The following is a 20,946-nucleotide window of genomic DNA, read 5'->3' as shown; positions in this document are numbered from 1 at the left end:
GTCCTTGATCAAGGCTTCTCGAAGGCTGAGACCCTCAGCATCCAGACGTACATCAAGGGCATCTTCTATGTGACCTTCGCCTCCATTGCCATCTGTAAGAGGTATTGGGAGGCAGTGAAGACAGCGAGACTGGAGTCTCCCTTCTCCCGCTTTGTGGGGAACTGACCCATCCAGAGAGAGGAGAGAAGTGTCACAGACTCCATGAGGAATCCTCACACCCCTGGTAAAGACATCGCTACCTTCCTGAGCCGCTTCTGCTCCGTGATCAAGAACCCCTCCGAGATCCTGGACGCCAATGGTTTCTGGACAGGCAAGTGGTCCATCATTATCAGGCTGAGGAAAGACAACTCTGCAACTGATGGTCTCCAACACCTGCCATCATGATTTGCCTTGGGTGGCTCCGCCGGCCTTCTCCACTATGCCGATCAGCCACGAAACTGCAGGAAGTGCGGGGAAGCTGACCACATGGCGAGAAGCTGCAAAGTTTCAGCCGGAAATTGTCATGCAATCTCTGCGGCCTGGCCAGCCACATCTACAAGGAATGCCCCCAGAGGGCAAGAACCTATGCTGCAGCTGCCGGGAAAGGACTGCTGGAAGGTGAACCTGCCCCTGCCCTGCACCCCAAGCCAGCCCAGAGGAAGCAACAGAAGCCCCTACCGCAGCCACGAGTTAGTAAGAACTCTTCCACCCCTCCAATTCCTACCCCCCTTCCAACCTCCCTCCCCACTGCTTCCCTCCCTACCCCTGTTGTGACAGCACCTCCCTCCTGTCCCACTGACACAACACCCCCTTCCTCCCCAACACGCTCCCGCCCTCTTCCTACCTTCACCCCTCCCCCTGTCGCAACCCTCCCCCCTCACTCCCCTGTAGTAGCACTGACCCTCTCCACCGCTACTGCAGCTCCCTCCCTTTCCCTGGAAGATTTTCCCCCTTTTGTCTCTGCAGGTGAGGAGAACAAGCTAAGGAGGAAGAGGAAAGAGCTAGACAGCCCAGCTGACGGCTCTGACCCTTTAAAGAAACAAGCGGTCGAGCTCGGAGAGGGCCTCCTCCCGCAGGAGAGGGCCCTCGAGGAGATGGTAGATGATCTGCTGGGGACTTGGGATCCTGAAGTGGAGGAGGAGTTGGAGGAATTCCTAGAGCTACCCGAAATCTGCCTATTCACCTGGAAGAGCGAGGTCTGCTCCCACCTCATCATGGGGACAAGGGCAGACGGGACCAAGTCCCACCGGACAAGGAGGGTAACTAAAATATTGACTGTGCTAACTTTCTTTTTTTGTCCAACTAATGTCTAATTTTTCTCTTTTTACCATTAATGTGAGGAGTGTGAAGCATAAGATTAGATGTCAGTCTGTGTTTACCTTTCTAGACATTCAGAAATGTGATGTTTACATGTTGCAGGAATGTTCTTTGCCTTTCTCTAGTTCCTATAGGCATCTGGGTAGGCAGTGGACTCACGGGCCCTCCTATTGGTCTGGGGGGTGACTAAGTCTGCAGGGGTCACCATTCTTTTCAGGGGAAGCCTCTTCACACTAGATTCTGTTCAGGAGTTTGTCTGCAGTAGATTGCTTATCGTAGATGGCTCTAGGGCAGGTGAGCCTATCAGGCTTATCTGTGTGTATGCATCCCCGGGTAAGAATGAGCGTTTGGAGCTTTTCCAGACCCTGCGGGCCCAGCTCGCAACCACCAGAGCAGTAGTGATGGCTGGGGATTTTAACTGTCCTATAGAGGAAGACGGAAGGAGTTCTAACAGCAATGCTAAACTTGATGTTTCTTCCAGGTTGCTGCAGGAGATGGTAGCCGAAGCATCCTTGTGGGATGCAGTGGGATCCATGGGGGCTGGCTCTGTGAATTATACTTGGAGCCACCCTGATGGCTCAGTGCGTTCCCGGATTGACTTTGTGTTTACCTCGAGAGTGGTAAGACAGAACAGGCATGTCATGGTTCCCTGCTTCTTTTCTGACCATAGGGCCATTCTCTTTGAGGGGGTTCTGGGCCCGACACCTGGAAGTTGAACTGTGCTCTGCTGGAAAGGTAAGAGGTGTTGGTTGAGCTGAGGGATGCTTATGTAATGTGGAAAAATGATAAAATGTATTTTGATTGTATGTCTAACTGGTGGGAGTATGTCAAGTGCAAGTTTCACAGATTCTTTCAGGCTAAGGGCAGACAACAGGCGTGTCAGAAGAAGAGAAACTTCAGGAGGCTTCAGCATCAGCTGCATTCCTTGCTGGATCTTCAACTTTGCAGCTGGGACGTGAAGGATGATCTTGCGGAGGCCAAGGCCAAGGGAGGCCAAGTTATGTACACGGACCCCCTCAAAGGTGGGAAAGGGATCCCTGATATCCCCACCATGCTGCAGGCCTTCTTTGTTTGCAACTGTATCTGCAGGACACTCCTTGAAAAGAACATTTGCTTTGCTGGGAAGTCCATGTCTCGCTTTTTCCTCCTGCCTCTTTGGAGGAACCTTGGTTGAGACAAGTGGGACAGCTCCTTCCCTTACAACTGGACTACACCTTGGTTTTAACTGGATGTTGGACAATTTGTGAGGGAGCACCATCTGGAGGGACATAAACCAAACTTGTGGAAGCCAAAAACTATCCACAAGATCATCAGAGCGAAGGACGTTATAGAGTCTGTTATAGGGCTCCCTGTGGCTACGGCCAAACACGTCTGGGAGATTGTGGCCTCTAAGAGGCTGACTATTAGACACAAAGACATTGCATGAATGGCTATCCAGGGGGGTCTGCCTCTCAGGACATTCATGCACTCCCGGAACCTGTGCAGATATGTTCACTGCCCCTTTTGTATCACCAGAAGGGAGACTGCTCAGCATATCTTTTGGGACTGCCTCACTGCACAGGCATTGTTGGATGCCCTGGAATATGAACTTAAGGACAATGTGCCCAGGACTTGCCTTTCATATCATTTGGTATTTTATGTATTATTTCCTGGGACACACACCATTGGGGCAATCCAGGAGGCCTGGCGCCTTATGAACTGTTTTAAGGACGCTATGTGGCTTGCCAGGAATCGCCTCATCTTGAAGCGGGAGAAGATGACCATCCAGGACTGTCGCAGGCTGATCCACAGCCTGCTAAGAGACTATAACACCCTTGACAGTCCTGAGGAAGAAGAAGAAGACGACGATTGATTGTTATTGATTGTTGTCTCCCTCTTCTCCTTCTCCCCATTGTGTCTTTTTTCAATAAAATCTTTGGTTTGTGCTTCCCCTTCCTCACCCCCTCCAACCCATTCCCCTTTCACAGCTTGAAGTATTATTGAATGTCATGTCTATGTATGCACCCTTCCCTTTGTGTCTGTCCTCAATAAAAACATTTTGCTCATGACTCCTCCCCCCTGAATGGGCCCATATTGCCACAGAAACACTCCAACAACTTGTGGAAAGCCTTCCAAGAAGAATGGAAGAAGCATACAGAATGCTGGAAGATGATGAAGGCTGATTTAGAGAATATAGTGGCACAAGACTGTTTCATACATATGAGACATACATTTTCAGGCAGGAAAAGAAGGTCACAGGTATGCGGGGACCAGGCTGGTGTCTCAGCAATGGGTGATAGGTAAAGGGTGGATAGTTGATGGACATTAATTAACTATCAGTTTATTATTACTACTGAATGGTTAGAAAGGTGCGGAGATGAGGGGGTTAATGCGAAAGCTTTCTGGAGAGAAGTGTGACAATATGGAGGAGTAAAGGATTATGGGAGTCACGGTTACCATTTTATTCGTAATGGACATCAAGATACTAATCCTAATATAAAGCAATATATTTGTGCCTTCTAATAGTCTCAAAGGTGTGCCAGGATAGAGATACTGAACAGTGAGTAATTTGTAATGAATTATGTAAATTATTGAAGTCTTAAGGAGTGCAGACTACAATAACATCTTTTCTCGCAGCAGTCCAAAAAGCTTATTTATACTTGGCATATCTTCCAAGGATAATTACAGAGTGCATGGGGAATGTGCGTTACGTCACTTACATTACACATTTTTAGCTCCACAAACTTTTACTAGGTGCAATTAAAGAAGCTACACTTTTAAAATAAATGTTTACAGTTGGTAAGATCTGATTGGCTCATTTAGTGAGATAGCCCAAAGGCTGAATTTTCAAAAGTATCCATGCTATTTCAGTCCTGTATATAGAATAAAATTAAATGTGCATAACAAAACTAAAGCTACTGGTCTGTTACTAGGTCAGGTCTTTAAAACTTAGTTGTGCAGGTGACACAGCGCTGGGGTCATGAGTTCAATTCCCAACCATGGCCTTATCAGTGTGGAGTTTGTATGTTCTCCCTGTGTTTGCGTGGCTTTCCTCTGGGTGCTCCGGTTTCCTCCCACACTCCAAAAACATACTAGCAGGTTAATTGGATGTTATCAAAAATTGACCCTACTATCTCTCTCTCTGTCTGTATGTGTGTATCTTATGGAATTTAGAATGTACGTTCCAATGGGGCAGGGACTGAACTGAATGAGTTCTCTGTACAGAGCTGCGGAATCAGTGGCGCTATATAAATTGATGATGATGATGATGATCATGGATAATACTTTATCCTTTATTTATCCAGAGTTGATTATTAAGTCCCCCTGTGACTGGATCACTGATAAATAACCTTTGGAATAAATTTTATTTAAAGGAAATAGCGCAGGGTGCTTATTTATATAAATTGCCAATGCACTTATTTTTAATATTGTGTATATTTTGAGATAGGAAATCGCTATTTCTGAGACCAGGGTAGAAAATGTGTTTTTTCTGTTTAGCCTTCCTAGAGGAAATGCATTATATCTGATGTATATATCTGATACAATGAGCCTTTGTTTAGAAAATCTGCTGAGTATTGTGATGTGGGGAAATGACTTGTTAGAAGTTTATACCTTTCTTTGGGAATGTGTATTCTGCAACTGTTGGAACAAAAGGTCTAATGCTAATCAGGACTTTTGATGTGTGAGGTTTCACTTGGCGACAGAACAGGTTTAATTTAAAATGTGCTGCTACATTTCCTACGTCTAAATCAAAAATGCAGGACATCACAGCTTTCTAGAATTTCACAGATAAGTGTAAATATTGTTAGTAACCAGGGTTACATCCTGATTCTAAAAATAGCCTGTGTCCAAATCTGTATAAAATGCACTGACTTGTACACTGAAAAGTATCTTTCTGATTTCATCTGACCTGAATGCTGGTATCTCTAACCAGTGTTTGAGGAAATAAATATCACTTGCTTCATAGACCTGCTTGAAAATATCTTCCACGCTGAAAATCCTGTGACCTACAGATTAGACCCAAACTCTAATCCGTTCTCCGGCTGATTCTGAGGTTGGACCCAGCTCTCCAGTACCACCGCTCTGCCTGCTACCCATGCAGCTCTGGTCAGTGTGATAGGCCAGGTGGGATCCATCCACAGCAACCCTGATCCATAGTAAGAGGTCAGGAGTACCAGCCCAGGTACACCAGCAGCGAGGTACGCTAACAGCATCAGTTACCCAGAAGGAATGTGGTTCTGAGTGCCATAAAAGGAGCTCAATGGTGGCAACAACAAACAGGGTGGCATAGGCGGTCCATCCTGTCACATCCTCCATGCTTTGGATTTTCTCTGATATCAGACATGCTTAAATGACATGCTTTAGAATGTAAGCTCTCGCGGACAGGATCCTCTTTACCCTTTGTCTCCTGTCTGTCCACTCTTTGACTACCGCATATGTCCCTTATATCATATCTTATGCTGAATTTTGTGCTTTTTATTTTCTCACACACAGAATTCGTACCTGCTTCTGTCCTATCAATTGTTTACATGCGACTATTTATGTATTTGTTGTGCTTAATTGTATTCACATGTCTGTTATTCTGCTTTTTATTCATGTATGCCATACATGTATGATAACTGGAGCCAAGGAATCTATGGCACACTATAAATAAACACTGATCATGATGATTATAACAGTGCGTGAACTTTGGTAAGCAGAGTCGACATGTTACAATGGTACTGAATAAAAGTATATTTAGCTTGGGATTTATGATGGATTAACAACTAAGGGCTAGATTTACTATCAGGCGTGATGCATGGCGGCTTCAAGCCGCCATGCATCGCGGCGGTTTTCCGGCGTGTTTGCATTGCAAACAGACGGATTTACTAATGGGCGCATTTCAGCTTCAATTTGAAGCTGCCGGCGATGTAACGGCGGGATGTAATGCTCAAAGCCGCCGGCGGCTTTGAATAGAACATGGTGCTTTTGCTTTAAATGACGGCGCTTTTGTGTAAAGGCGGTTTTTTTGAAAATTACACCTGTCTCCTGGCCTGTTACTATTGGCTATTTTCAAACTCAGGAGATTTGACATCACAAGCCCTATATAAACCACTGGCCTGACACTTTTTTCTCTGATAGGGTTTAGAGGAGTTTTGTGAGAGGAGTTTGGAGGATAGTGGTTTGCTGAGAGTTGGTGAGAGTTGGAGTTTGGTGGATTGGTGGAGCGATATCTGATTGAAGTGTGAGTAGTCCTGTGGTTTTTTCCTGTTTTGTACATTTATTTTCTCATTTATTTTCTGTCTTGTATTTTTTGTATTTGATTTGTCCTTTGTCTGTGTTACTTCTGTGTGACTGTGTGGAGAGTGTGTCTGTAGGTAGTGTAGTTTGTTCTTTGTGTTTGTAAGTCCTTCAGTGTTTTGTGTTTTTCTGTCTTCTGGGTAAAAATGTCCAGAGATAGGAGGGGAGAACAGGCTGAGGAGAGGGAGATGGAGGTTGAGGGGTCAGAGGAGGGAGAGGGAGAGGTTGAGGAGACAGGACAGGGCAGGAAGACCAAGACAGGGAGGAATGTGCGCTTTTCACATGATGAGAATTGTGTGTTGGTGCACAACATCATTCCCTGCTACGAGGTCATCCTAGGGAACCTGGCAGCCCGGACTCCTCTAAGGCGGCGTCACCAACTGTGGGGGAGAGTTTGTGAGGCCGTGAACGCGGTGGGCCCACTGAAGCGGACAGTGGCACCCTGCCGCAAGCGCTTCTCTGATATTAAGAGGAGGCTTAAAGAGAAGATGGCCCAGGAAAGGAGGTCGACAAGGCGCACGGGTGGTGGCCCCCCACTTCGTATGGAGTACACCACGTACGAGGAGGAGCTGCGCCAGATAATGCCGGCTGAAATTTTAGAGGGCATAAATGTGCAGGACACCGATTCGCCCTCTTTTGGCCAAGTAGTTGGTGAGTTATTTGGTTTTTTTACCCTAACAGTATTTTAAATGTTTTTTTCTTTTTAAAACTCCTTTTTTCTTTTTAAAACTGCTTTTTTCTTTTTAAAACTGCTTTTCTCTTTTTAAAACTGCTTATCTCTGTGCAAACGTTTTTTCTTATTTGTTATTTTTTTTTTGGTTGTTTTTCAAAGTGTATTTTTGACTCTAATAGTTTGTAAAGGTTTTTTTTTTCTCATAGCAAAAAAAAATAAAAAAATTGCAAACACATTTGTGCAATAAACAGTATATTTGGAAATTGTTTTTTTCTGGAAATACATTGTATGTTTTTTCTAATACATCCAGATTCGCCAGGACCGCAGTTCAGTCCCAGTGCCAGACCTACACCTCCACCTTCAGCGAGAGATTCGGGCACAGACGAGCAAGCAGGTGCGTGATTTCTGTTTAGGAGAGAAATAATGGAGTTAATTGATTTTCTGTGCAAATGTTGCTGTCAAATTTTTTTTTTTTTTTTTTAATTGTTTGCAATGAGAAGTTAGGGCTACATTTTACTAAACTGATATGTTGCCTATAGTAACCCATCAGAATATACCTTTACTTTATTTATTGCATTCAACAAAATGACAGCTAAAATCTGATTGGTTGCTATAGGCAACATCTCCACTTTTTATAGCATGCAGTTTAGTCAAAATAACCCAGCATGTACTACACAGTCCAAATGATAATGGGTATTAAAAAGATAATAAGTGCATCCGTAAGCAGGTAGCATAGGACTAGAAATCAGGAATGCAAACATTGTGAAAGAATCTGTAGTTGCTAAAGAATATTCTTACCTATCCAGTGTTCAGAATGCAATATACAAACATATTATATACTATATACTTACCGTCATTTTTCATACACAGGGCCCTCTTCATACCAGCCACCTCAGGCGGAGTCTCTGGAAATGTCCCCTGAGCCAGAGGATCAAACGACCATCACCCTGGTAACAGTGGATGCCCCTGTGTCTGGCCTCCAGGAAGTTTCACCTGGCCCTGCTGAACCATCACACCACCAACCTGCACCTGAAAGTATGGACCCAGCCAGAGAAATGGCGCTGTCTATTGGCGCATTCCAGCAGCAACAGACATTGTTCATGGGAACACCATAAATAGGTGGAATACTATTGAGGACATAGACTGTATGGGTTGATGAGTGCCATAGTGGGATACATACACTGGGCATATGGCATATGCCAGTACACTGGCATATTACCTATAGCATAGGACGCGGCAGGGGAGAAGAGCCTGGCGCTCTTTTACCTTGCACCCTCTGCCGGCATTCCATAGATAGATAGAAGGGGGGCTGTGTGAAGAAGCCTGTTTTAGCGGAGGGAATCCGCGACCACAGTTCCCTACATAAGAGCGGTCAGAGGGAGAAAGTGTGCTTCAGCCTCTTCTCCCCTGCCGCGTCCTTGCCGGCAGGTCCCCGCTCGCCCATATGGCAACGAGCAAGTTAGTTTGGGGACATAGCGGCGCTCACACTCTTATGAGGTGAATTTCACCGCTTTATTGGACAAGCGCTTCTGGGCATAATTTAATATCAGCGCTTCCACCGTTTCTGGGTGGCCGTTTTGGAAGGTCTTCATGGGACCCAGATAGCGGAGGCAAGCAGGGTGGCCAGAAACAGAGGAAGGGGTGGAGAATTCATGATATCCTCCTTCCTCCCAAGCTGTTTCCCGCGCGCAGCACCGAGTCTGCTTGTGTACAATCACTAAAGAGACAGCGTGTCAGCGCTGCCTGAATACCCCTTTGCTGTGCCTTTCCTCTGCGGACAGACTTCTGGATACAGGCTTGTATTGGAATAGTCATTGTGGAGGTGTAATTTTGTTTAGTGAGTTATTTCTAGGTAAATTTTCACAGACAATACTTTTCAGGTTTTTTGCATTAGGAGGAGTGCTTATAGTTTGTGAGACTTTCTGGTATAGGAGTCTCCAGAACTTATCAGTCTCCCTTTTGTATGCTTTTCTTTTAATAATAATTTTAAGAAGCAGGACAATGGCTGAGAAGGGGACTGCTAAAGGCAAGGGTCACTCTGTGCCTTCTGTAATGTATTATAACTGTGCGAAATGTAATACAGTATTTTCTGTTGGACACACGGACCGAAACACCCTTTGCGCAGCTTGTACTGCGGACGCTCAGAGGCGAAACAGCGCAGTCCAGAAGGTATCCTCTGCAGTGGTGGAACCGCTTTGGCTGCAATCCTTCCCTTCGGCTGTGGAAAGAATGACGACCGTTATGCTGTGGGTAACAGAGGTACGTGAAAACACTACCCCACTTACACTTGCAGGCAGTCAACCCACAGGGAAGATAGGTTACTAGCTATTTCCCAGAGGGGTAAGAGAACTCTTACTGATAGAGGTCTGGCCCTAGATCTGGGCTCTGATCTCTCCTCGGCAGAGGAAGGTGAGGTAGATGTAGACCCGGAAGGGGAGGGCCGTTATGATCTGGACTCAGTTTCCACTAGTGTGGATAGTCTAATTTTAGGAATCAGGCATACTTTAGGGTTTGCTGATCCTGAGCCCTCAACTTCCACGGGTATATCTTTATTTAAAAGAGCTAAGGCTCAGTTGGCTACATTCCCTCATTCTCCAGAGATGTTGGAGATTATTTCGGAAGCTTGGCATATGTCAAATAAACAATTTATGATACTGGGAAAAATTTTAATCCCTTTATCCTCTGCCACCTGAGGACACAGTAAAAGGGGAGTCATTACCTAGGGTTGATACCCTGGTAGCCCGTTTAGCTTCATCCTCGGCTATTCTTGTAATCAAGAACGGATAGCTCTAAAAGATTACATGGATAAAAAGTGTGATTTAGCCCTTCGCTCTGCATACACTGCTGTAGGAAGTTTGTTTAGACCATATATGCCTGTGGCCTGGGCTAACAAGGCCGTGCAATTATGGATGGAAGCTTTGATTAAAGGTCTGAGAGACAATACTCCACGTACAGAACTCTTAAATCTTGCAGAGCATGTACTAGAGACCTCGGAGTATGTGGCAAACGCATCCAGGGCTGCAGTGTCAGTGAATACAAAGGCCTCCGCTCTTATTGTAGCGACTAGTCCTAACATAGGGTTACGGACATGGTCGGTACATGCAGACTCTAAGAGAGCATTAGAGATTTTTACCTTTTGACGGATTAACACTATTCGGGGCAGTGCTCGAAAGGGTTATTCAGGAGACTACGGGGGGAAGGAGCACTTCTCTTCCCAATGTCTCCAACAGGTCCCGTCAGGGTAGGTTTCGCTCCTTTCTGAGTTTTTCCCGTGGGGGAGGTACCCTTAATATAGGGCAGTACTCAGCGTCAAGGGCATCCGCTAATAGAAGCAGAGGAGGTAGAGGTGCAGCGAGGAGAGGTTCTTCTCGCCCAACAGACAGGCCCTCCGCGTGACAGAGTTCTTCGGGGGGAGCATCAGGTGGGGGCACGTCTGCTTCAATTAAGCGATCAGTGGTGGATGTCCACAATAGATCTCGAGTAATGGTGTCCCGGAGGTTATGTCATAGACCTAGCCCACTCTCCCCGTCACAGATTCCTTGTCACTCTTCTCCCCCTCTTGTCCCCTCAGACGTGTCGCACTTCAGGAAGCTATTCAAAAGCTTCTGACGGTGCAGGTATTAGTTTATGTTCCTCCTTTAGAAAGGGGTCTAGGTTTTTATTCAAACCTCTTCCTGGTGCCAAGGCCAGATATATCCTTCCGGCCCATCCTGAATCTTCAGTCATTAAACAAGCAGCTGAGTATTCAAAAAGGGGAGTTTTTGCCATCGTTAGACATCAAGGATGCCTATCTGCATGTACCGATTTGGGAGGGACACCAGAGTCTCCTTCGGTTTGCAGTAGGAGAGGCGCATTATCAGTACAGGGCTCTCCCCTTCGGCCTGGCTACCGCCCCCAGAGTCTTTACCAAAATCAGGGCAGTCATGGCCAGTCTTTTGCGCCAGAAGGGTATAACAACTATCCCTTATCTAGACGACCTCTTGTTGAAGGCACCGTCTGCACTTCTTCTATCCCAACAGATTCAGACTGTTGTGCAGTTTCTTCAGAGTCACTGCTGGGTGTTGATTTTACCCAAGTCATCTCTTAAGCCAACTCAACAGATGCGCTTCTTCTTGGGTCTGTTTTTCGATACTCAGTCTCTGAGGGTTTATCTTCCAGCAGAAAAGGACCAGAGCCATGCTAATGAAAAGAGAGTCTCGGTACTCAGTTGCATGAAGCTTATGGGGACAATGGTCTCGGTATTCGAGCGTGGCTGCCAGCTGAGAGACCAGACGCATATTAGCGGGGGCAGAACATCAGGTCCCCAAGATTTCAGCCATTCACATTCCGGGAGTGAAGAATTGGGAAGCAGACTTCCTCAGCAGACATACTCTTCATCCCTGGGAATGGGCTCTAAAGAGTCAGGTTGTCACGGGCACTAGGAGTCTTGCCCAGGATTTCACCAGATGTCTGGGCTTACCAGAGTAGTGAAGTTCTCACAACGGTCCTCTGGTAGTGGGGTGATTAGCGGAACAGATATCACAGCAGATGGAGAGAGAATGCCAATAAATAATAGGAAAGTCAGTGACTTGCAGCAATCTTTGGTCAATGAATCAGCCTCTAGCTGATATAGTGGAAAGGCAGGTTTGAACACGGAGATGAGGATGGACGTGAGTAGGTGCAGGGAGGTGTATGGAAGTCAGTGGCCTGCGTACAGCAAGTTGTACCACTGCTTATGGTGAAGAGACTTGTCCATGTGCAGGTAGGTAGCGGGGAAGTCAGTGGTCTGCATATAGCAAGTTGTACCACTGCTTAATAGGTGAGGATGTGTACAAGTGTTGATGAGTGGAAGCATACAAAGATAATAGGATGCAGACACTGAGAGCACAGAGGAACTTGATCCCAATAGGTATGCAGCGTATCCAACAAAGTCTATATAACGGTATGTGTGGCGCTGCTTGGTAGAGACTTGCTCAGCACAGATATGCAGGCCAATAATGGATAGTCAATCACAGTTATGCATATAACGACTGAGTAGTACGTTAATTCCAAACAGGTATGCAGCGTAGCAATAACGGAATAATGGATACCGCTGCTGAGCGTGGAGACTTGTCCTAGCGGATATGCAGAGTAAACATAGAAAGTCAATAACAGATAGGCATACCGCTATTCAGTAGAACAGTCTGTCCACAGGGAGATGCAGGAACTGCAGAGACACTGGACGGCAGAGATGAGTGTAGGAACCACAGGTGAGTAGATCCGGTAATCAGAGTCCAGCTGAGGACACAGGCAGGAAACAGGAGACTGTAGCAGGTATGGAAACCAGCGATGAGTAGCACAGGGAATCCACAGGAACTGAAGACACTAGTTGTACACAGGAGATAGTAGCGGGTATGGAAACCAGCGATGAGTAGTTCAGGAATCAGCAGGAAACTGAAGACACTAGTAGAACACAGGGAACACCTTCAGAGACTCACAGGGAATGAGATTCCAAGATCAGGCAATGAGGTAATGCACACAGGTGCCTTAAATAGGGAGTTGCCTGATCAACCAATTTGGATTAAAAGCAACAGTCACAAGAGTTCTTGGGAGCTGCGCGTGCGCAGTCCATTAGGATGGCGGACAGCCGCGGTTTAGGACAGGTGCCGGCAGGAAGGCTAGGGAGCCACGCACCAGCGCAGAGGCACTCACGGTCCGGTGAGTGACACAGGTATTCTCCTTACTGGTGGAGCGTTGGGGCCGTCAGGACATAGACCTGATGGCGTCCAGACTGAACCATCAGGTTCCGCGCTTCGGCGCAAGAGCTCGAGACCCAGCGGCGGAAATAGTAGATGCAATGTCGGCCCCTTGACAGTACCAGATGGTGTACATTTTCCTGCCCATTCCAATGATGGCGCGGGTGCTAAATAAGGGGAAGAGGGAGAGTGTTCCCGCTATTCCAATAGCTCCATTTTGGCCTCGCAGAGCGTGGTTATCAGATCTGCTGTTATTAGCAGGGGCTCCTCCATCCCGGTTTCCCATGCAGGCTGATCTTCTGGTTCAGGGTCCATTCCATTACCAAGGTTTAGATCAGCTGGCTTTGACGGCCTGGCTATTGAAACCCTAGTACTTAAGGCTAAGGGTTTCTCTCAGGATGTTATAACCACCATGATTAGGGCCAGATAGCCTGCTTCATCTTCCATATATTGCATACTGTGGAAGAAATATATTGGGTGCTGTGAGTGTAAGGGGTTCCACTCTTAAAAATTTAAGATTTCCCGCTTACTGGACTTTCTACAGGATGGGGTCCAAAAGGGGTTACGTCTGGGTTCCCTCAAGGGTCAGATATCCGCCTTTTCTGTCTATTTTCAGAAAAAGATTGCTGAATATTCAGATATCAGGACATTTTTACAGGGGTTGCGTATACAACCTCCTTTTTGTCATCCTGTCGAGCCCTGGAACCTCAATTTGGTTCTGCGTGCTCTTTCTAAACCTCCGTTTGAGCCTTTGCAGTCTATTGACTTACGGTATCTTACGTGGAAGACGGTATTTTTGTTGGCTATAGCTTCAGCACGGAGAGTGTCGGAGCTTGGGGCGCTTCGCTGTGACCCCCCTTGCTTATATTTCACGCCGATAGGGCGGTCCTTCGTACCAAACTGTTTTTTGTTCCTAAGGTGGTTTCTAGATTCCACCTAAATCAGGAAATTGTTGTCCCTGCGTTCAAGACAAAGAAAGACTCTTCAGAAGGGTCTATGCAGTACTTGAATGTGGTACGAGCTCTACAGAGTTATGTAGACCATACATCTCTAACCAGAAAGACCAGAGATCCTTTTATTTTATACGATGCCAATAAAAGAGGCTGGCCTGCTTCTAAGCAGTCAATTGCCCGGTGGATCACGTCCACGATTCGTGAGGCTTGCATTTCAGCTTCTCTAGCCGTTCTGCAGAATTTAAGGGCACTTTCTATTAGGGCAGTGGGTGCCTACTGGGTGGCTAGACACGGGGCGTCGGCGGAACAGTTGTGTAGAGCGGCGACTTGGTCTTCCGTCCACACATTTACTAAATTTTATTGATTTTCAAGGCTTTGCATCGGCTGATGCAAGCTTTGGTCGCAGGATTATGCGTACAGCTGGTCCAGAGCATTCCCACCCTTGAGGAAGCTTTGGTATATCCCCAATGTCTCGCAGTGCCCCCCAATGGCAGGAAAGAGAAAATAAGATTTTTACTCACTGTAAAATCCATTTCTCTGACTCCATTGGGGGGCACTGCGCACCCTCCCTTGCTCTGTATATAGTTTTGTGTGTGTGAACTTTGGTTATGGTTCTTTATAATTTAAGACCTTGCCAGGTTATATTACCTCCTTTACGTCACTCTTGGTTATTCAAAACTGAGGATCTCGCTGGAGAGGAGGGGCATAGCAGGGGAGGAGTCCAAAGACTTAGCAGTTGAAGTGACAAGACTCCTGAGCCCACTACTATACCCAATGTCTCGCAGTGCCCCCCAATGGAGTCAGAGAAATGGATTTTACGGTGAGTAAAAATCTTATTACATATGTATATATGTTAGTGCAGACAACAGATACCACATAAAAGGGAGCGCGTAACCCTATTCAGTGTACAGTCACTAGGCGGGATAATTACACCCAAAGTCCAATGTACAGGAGGCAGCCAGTTCCAATACAGGTGGTGAGTCTGGAAAATCTATAAAGGAATAAAGGAAACATGGCGCCACATAGTGTATTACCACAATAAAATAATGTAATAAGAGAGAGTAAAGTGGACGAGTCAGATATATACTCAAAGATTATAACTTCTCTCCGATAGGGCTAATGAGACCGAAAGGGTGATTAGATATATACAAAAGTGACAGCACACTGTGTTCAATGCCACCAATGTAATCACCAATAAACATATATCTGCGTACCAGATGATAGAACCAGAAGATGTATGAATCAGTTCAATGGAAAACTCCAAATCTGAGCAGCTGTTACCAGTAACGTCACTCATCCAAGTGTATAATTCTGTTAGGACTGTAACCTCAGTATCATAGGAGCAATATAAAAAAACTCATATAGTGTAATATTGTAAAACTCAGATTTTACTAATAAAATAGTAAGTATCACACTTACATAAAAACACAAGGTAACAAACATAAATTTGTATCTTTAGGTACTCATCTGGGATGTATTCAGAGATGTATGCATAGATATCAATCAGCTCATATGTAGATCTCTGCAGCGCTCCCACCACACTAGTACCACGATATCCAAACAGATGATGGAAAGGTCCTTAGACACTCCAACGCGTTTCGTCTGGTTAGATGTTCAGACTTCAGCAGGAGGAAAAATTAGTATAATAAAGAAGCGAGAATCTCCAGCGCTTTTTAAATGATGTCAGCGCCATCTTGGACATGCGCAGTAGCGTCTATGACGCGCGCATTGCTTCAATCACATGATTGATTCATCAGTCACATGTTTAACTCTGGTGAGGAACACCAGACACTAGAGGATAATTGCTATAGTAAAACCATGTCCTCGTTTGTGGCATCCGAAGATAATTAGTACTACAGCTTGGAAAGAGTACACACAACAATGGCTAATCTCCTAGATAGCAGAATCTCATAAGTAGATATAGGATAAACATAATACAGTACAAATGTAGTACCCATCATAAATTATTATATAGTGAAGTGGGTAGTTAGTAAAAAAAGTGAAATAGAACTGCACATATATGAAATATACCAATTAAAATAACTCAGCAACAAAACTGGCTATTCAGCAGTATTCTATATACAATTTGAAAAAATATATATTACATATATGCAAGATTAATAGGAAAAAATAGAGGAATATAAACACATCAAAGAAGAATGGAATAAGTATTCTTCATATACAATGTGACAAAGAATAAAGGTATAGCACCCACCATATTAATACATGAAAAAACTATTTAGGGAGGACATTACTACTGAACCCTATTAATAGAATATAGGTGAAGATGCTATTAAACACATAGTAACTAACAATGACTATACATGTATGCTTTTTCTGCTGTAAAAATTATTTGTTTTAGTAAGTGCACACCCTTAAGGGGATTTTTAGGAATTCTTCTTCACAAGGTGTTTTTATTATTATATCTACACACGGGCCTAAAAGGATAGTATTATTCCTTTAATAATTATATGGCAAAAACAGGTTGCACTATGTTTGTTTTATATTTGTTTTACATATTCCTTTGATGAGTCCATCAAGCCTATTTAAGGCACATTTGTGTGTGGCTGACAAGCCAGCCTTTGCTAGATGTAAACCCCTATACCTGGGAGGTGAGTGCATCTGATTTTAACTGCATTTTAATAGTGTTTAAAGCATATAGGTCAGTGTAGGACCTGCATATAATGAGGTACCCTTGACGTTGGAATGCAGGCTTAAGTCTTTTGATCAAAATATGAACTAATACCTCATATAATACATCTCTACAAGTGTAAGGCACACTATTGGTTAACAAATCCAGCGGAATTTTTCAGGCTACATACATGCATAAGTAATACGTAGAGGTCTAAAACACAAAGATAGCGCTAGGCTACAAGCACTCGATTCATGTTCAGATGATCAAGACGGTTTGCGTAGTGTATCTTGTGCGAAGCAACTCAGGAACGGATGTTACGTCAATGAACGCAATCGCATTCAATTCACGAACACAAAATACACTTACTTACAACTTGGAGGGAAGGAGTGACAATAGTAGGCAATGTACAGCACGGGCGTGCCGACGCAGATTCAAGTCCATAAGTACACACGGTTTCAGCTGGCAGCTGCAGTGCAGGTGTGTAAGTGCTGATAGTGATAATTGTCACGGCATAGTATTTATTTTTGCAATAACTGCACGTGCGTGTAACTAAATAGCACAAATGCAAGTAAGGTAGACTAAACAATTTAAAAAAAAAAAATGAATCCATCGTTTTAAATAATTATACTGTTAAGAGCTGTTCATTTATTTTTTAATATGATGTGACTTTATATTGCACAGACGCTTGTGCGTACACTGCAGTCTGTTGGGTGCATCTGCACACAGCAAGTCATTTTAGACAGGGCGTACTTACACCCAGATTCAAATCAAAACTCGAGATATGTTTGGATTTGAATACGGTCAGAACTACGTACAAGTTCTGTGCTCTCTTGTTAACCGCAAGCTGAATATGAACATGAATCGGGCCCCAAGTTTCAGATTTCACTTTAGACACACTAACATTACCTGAACAACCCAAGGACTATTTGCAAAGGCCATGATATCTCTCTCCTCCCAATAAAAGGCAGAGTCAGATCTTTTAATCATTTCAAACTTGCTAAGCAGCTTCATTGCATATACTTTTTGCGTGTTTCTGTGCCGAACCTATTGCAAGGAGAAGAAAAGAAGAAAGAAAAAAAATCAGTCAATTCCTTACTATCATTAGGAGCAACATGTGCAAGATTCTCATTACAGATATGAAGTGGGAAGTCTAGAATTCTTAATGAGCCATAATGTTCCTCTAATCATCACAGATTCTGTATACTACGCGGATACAGCATCCAGAGGGCAGCAGGAGCTATTCTAGACCTGGGATTTACTGAACCATGTCTGTGTCAGATGTGGTTTCATCAAAACAGAACATTACACGGGCACACTCATCCAAAGTGTGCAGGATTTATCTTAGTAGGGGGCATTTATGGTTATATTGGGTGGTTAGTCCTCTGAAGTATAGCAGTTTTTAAAATGCATTGTTGGAATATATCCTCACAATCGTGGAACTGCAAAGGTGATCTAGGCACTTGTATTATTACAAAGTAAGCCAAGAGTGTTATCTATAGGTTAAAGGAGTTATGGACAGCAAGTGATCTTCAAAGGGGGGTCTCATGTGGACCTCCTGAACAGAGCCGTTTATGCACGTTCATCCTCTTCCCGATCATTCTGATGTCACAGAATGAGCACAGCTCATTTATAGTATTGGATTGGAAGGCGAAACCTCCATGCCAGTCTGACCAGACCGCTATAGAGTCTAATATACTGCTTGGTCTGTAAGGACTCTTTATAATGGTCCTCTGACGTCGTAATGTTATCCGATTCATGCATGCTCTCCTTGTGAGAAAATTCTGAAGACCATGAAAAATTGTAGGTTGACCACCGGTGGTTTAGGGAACCTGCCTAGACAGAGGTGGTCAGGAGTACAGAGTAAAAGTTGTGGGGACATGGGGGGACGGCGCTCAGGTGCAGGGACATGGGGGGACGGCGCTCAGGTGCAGGGACATGGGGGGACGGCGCTCAGGTGCAGGGACATGGGGGGACGGCGCTCAGGTGCAGGGACATGGGGGGACGGCGCTCAGGAGCAGGCGCTGGGGGGACGGCGCTCAGGAGCAGGCGCTGGGGGGACGGCGCTCAGGAGCAGGCGCTGGGGGGACGGCGCTCAGGTTGTACCCATAACTCTGCTAGAACCAGAAACAAGTTACAGTGTGAGGGAAGGCCTGCACACTGGAAATCATCTCTTACCAGCTGGACTTCACCAAATGCTCCTCTCCCAATGACTTTTACTACATCATAATCTTCTGCTTTCATCTGCAGCTGACGCACCTCACTCACAATTTTTTCATCTAAAAAAATAAAAAAAACATACACATACTGAACTGCGTAACAAAGAGAAAGTATCTGACAAATGGCTCCTTATCAAACATACTGCTTGACATGATCTGCCTGTGTTGGGGTGGCTACGAGTCAGTGGCCATGGGCTGCACAAGCTGTTGTGAAGAGGTGAGAGAGGAAAAGCAGGAGCAAGCAATGGCCTTCTGAGGCACAGGAAAGGCTTAGTGAGCAGTCCTAACACTGCTCTTTCATGAAAGTCTTTGATTTTAGATGACCGTTAATGTCACTGCTGTATGGTTTTTCTGTGAAGCTGAATATAATAAAACAAGAAGCAAGAAAGCAAAAAAGGTTTCATAAGGGATAAGCTATACGATCACAATACTCTATCATCACTGCACAGATGAGCATTACGCTGTGAGCAGTGTAACTAGAAGATAGTGAATATATAAATATAAACACAATAATTAATCAATATATACCCCATACATCTGATACAGGAATATATCTCCTATACCACACAAGATCTTCTGCAGACTCCCCTAGTAACTTACACAAAGCCAGTTTAGGAACAAAATATTACATAATGGATATAATCTAGAACTTGCATCCCATCAATATACTGCAAAGGAGCAAACTTTGCTATTGAAAAGCAGAGTTATATATTATTGCAATAACAAAGGTGTGATGATGCCCCAATGTGACATAGGACATAAAAACTGCCCCAATGTCTTCATACTGCAGTGACCGCTGCATTAGGGGAGAATCTGTTCTAGTCTGTGACAGATCTCATCAACTGTGAAGGGCTTGGGGTATATTCTGTGCTATACAGTGCAGAGTCCAATATCCCCTGTTCTTCCTTATAGTTTTACACTGGAGGGGAAAACAGGAATAAGCTAGTAGTAAGCAGAACTCTGAAGCTACGTTGTACTTTGGCCAGCATGCAAATTTCTATAAGAGACGTCCCGAAAACAGTAGGTCAACGTCTCGGACAAAACTGCGTATTTGTGTCAAGGTTTGATCTGTGCCTCCACATTTGTTAGGTTCATAAAACAGCCCCCACACACCTCATCAATATACAATCTTTACGGTTATATTATTTCTAATAAAAGTTTGATGGCAGATAAGAACCACACGGCCGTTTTTAAGAAATATCAGACACCAATTTTTTTTTCCCATTTATTGTAGCCTTATGTTAAACCCAGGCATGTGTAAATCCCCCTACCACCGCAACCTCTACCACCTCTGTTGGAAAGCTATTCCATTTAGCTACTATCCTTATGGTAGGAACATGCTTGTCTAACCTGTGGCACTCCAGGTGTTGTGAAACTACAAGCCCCAGCATGCTTTGCCAATATATAGCAGCTTATTGCTGGAAGGGTATGCTGGACTTGTAGTTTTACAACAGCTGGAGTGTCACAGGTTAGCCAAGCCTGTGGTAGAGCGATTCGGACTCAAGTTTCCCTTCAATCCACCATCCGCCTGTTTTAGTGCATTTCCTCTCGTTTTTATATGTCTCTTCCTCTGTCCTCCTGTACCTTGTTAAATTCCTCGCTATATCTGAAAAACTTCCATCATAACCCGTCTCTCCCCTCTGTGGTCCAAGCTATACAGGTTATGTGACGTAGACCATGAAACCCTTTTAGCTGTCCTTCCTTGTACAATCTCCAATATATTTGGTTTATCATTTTCTCCATGATGTTTCGACTCAGTCAGGTCACTATCTGACTAATACAGCAATATTCCCACAATGCATTGTGGTTATAAACCTCTATGAATTCTTTCAGCACAACACACAATGACTCTGAAATGAGGGACACTGATAAACACTCACATCTATTTACAAAGTTGTCTATATTCTTGTTTTTCCGTAGTGCAGGGAAGTCCAGGTCGAGGACCAAAGAATTGAGTCCGTCCTATAAGAAGATAAAAAGGAGATGGACAATTAGCAGGACGATATTTATGCTGGTAGGACAGAACTGTGCTACAATTCCACTTGTCACGAATATAAAGTTATATCAGAATGAGAAGATTTTCCACCTTGCATCAAGCACAGCTATATAATGGGTGTAAAGCAAGCTAAATGCAATTCATCAGATATCATCATCATTTATTTATATAGCGCCACTAATTCCGCAGCGCTGTACAGAGAAC

The 20,946-nt window shown here is 44.5% G+C and overlaps 1 long non-coding RNA gene across 1 annotated transcript; it reads right to left on the bottom strand.

Moving 5' to 3' along the window:
* Positions 1-17,442: 17,442 nt before the first annotated feature.
* LOC142126970 (uncharacterized) lies at positions 17,443-20,711 on the bottom strand. The gene is made up of 3 exons (XR_012685304.1): positions 20,627-20,711; positions 18,706-18,806; positions 17,443-17,574 (listed from the first exon to the last, which is right to left on the bottom strand). It is a non-coding gene; the product is annotated as an uncharacterized LOC142126970 (long non-coding RNA).
* Between the last annotated feature and the right edge of the window lie 235 nt (positions 20,712-20,946).

This window comes from Mixophyes fleayi, unplaced genomic scaffold (assembly GCF_038048845.1).
Source record: "Mixophyes fleayi isolate aMixFle1 unplaced genomic scaffold, aMixFle1.hap1 Scaffold_28, whole genome shotgun sequence".
Lineage (NCBI taxonomy): Eukaryota > Metazoa > Chordata > Amphibia > Anura > Limnodynastidae > Mixophyes > Mixophyes fleayi.
Note: the sequence above shows the minus strand (reverse complement) of the source record. Positions and strands in the feature narration are given on the sequence as shown.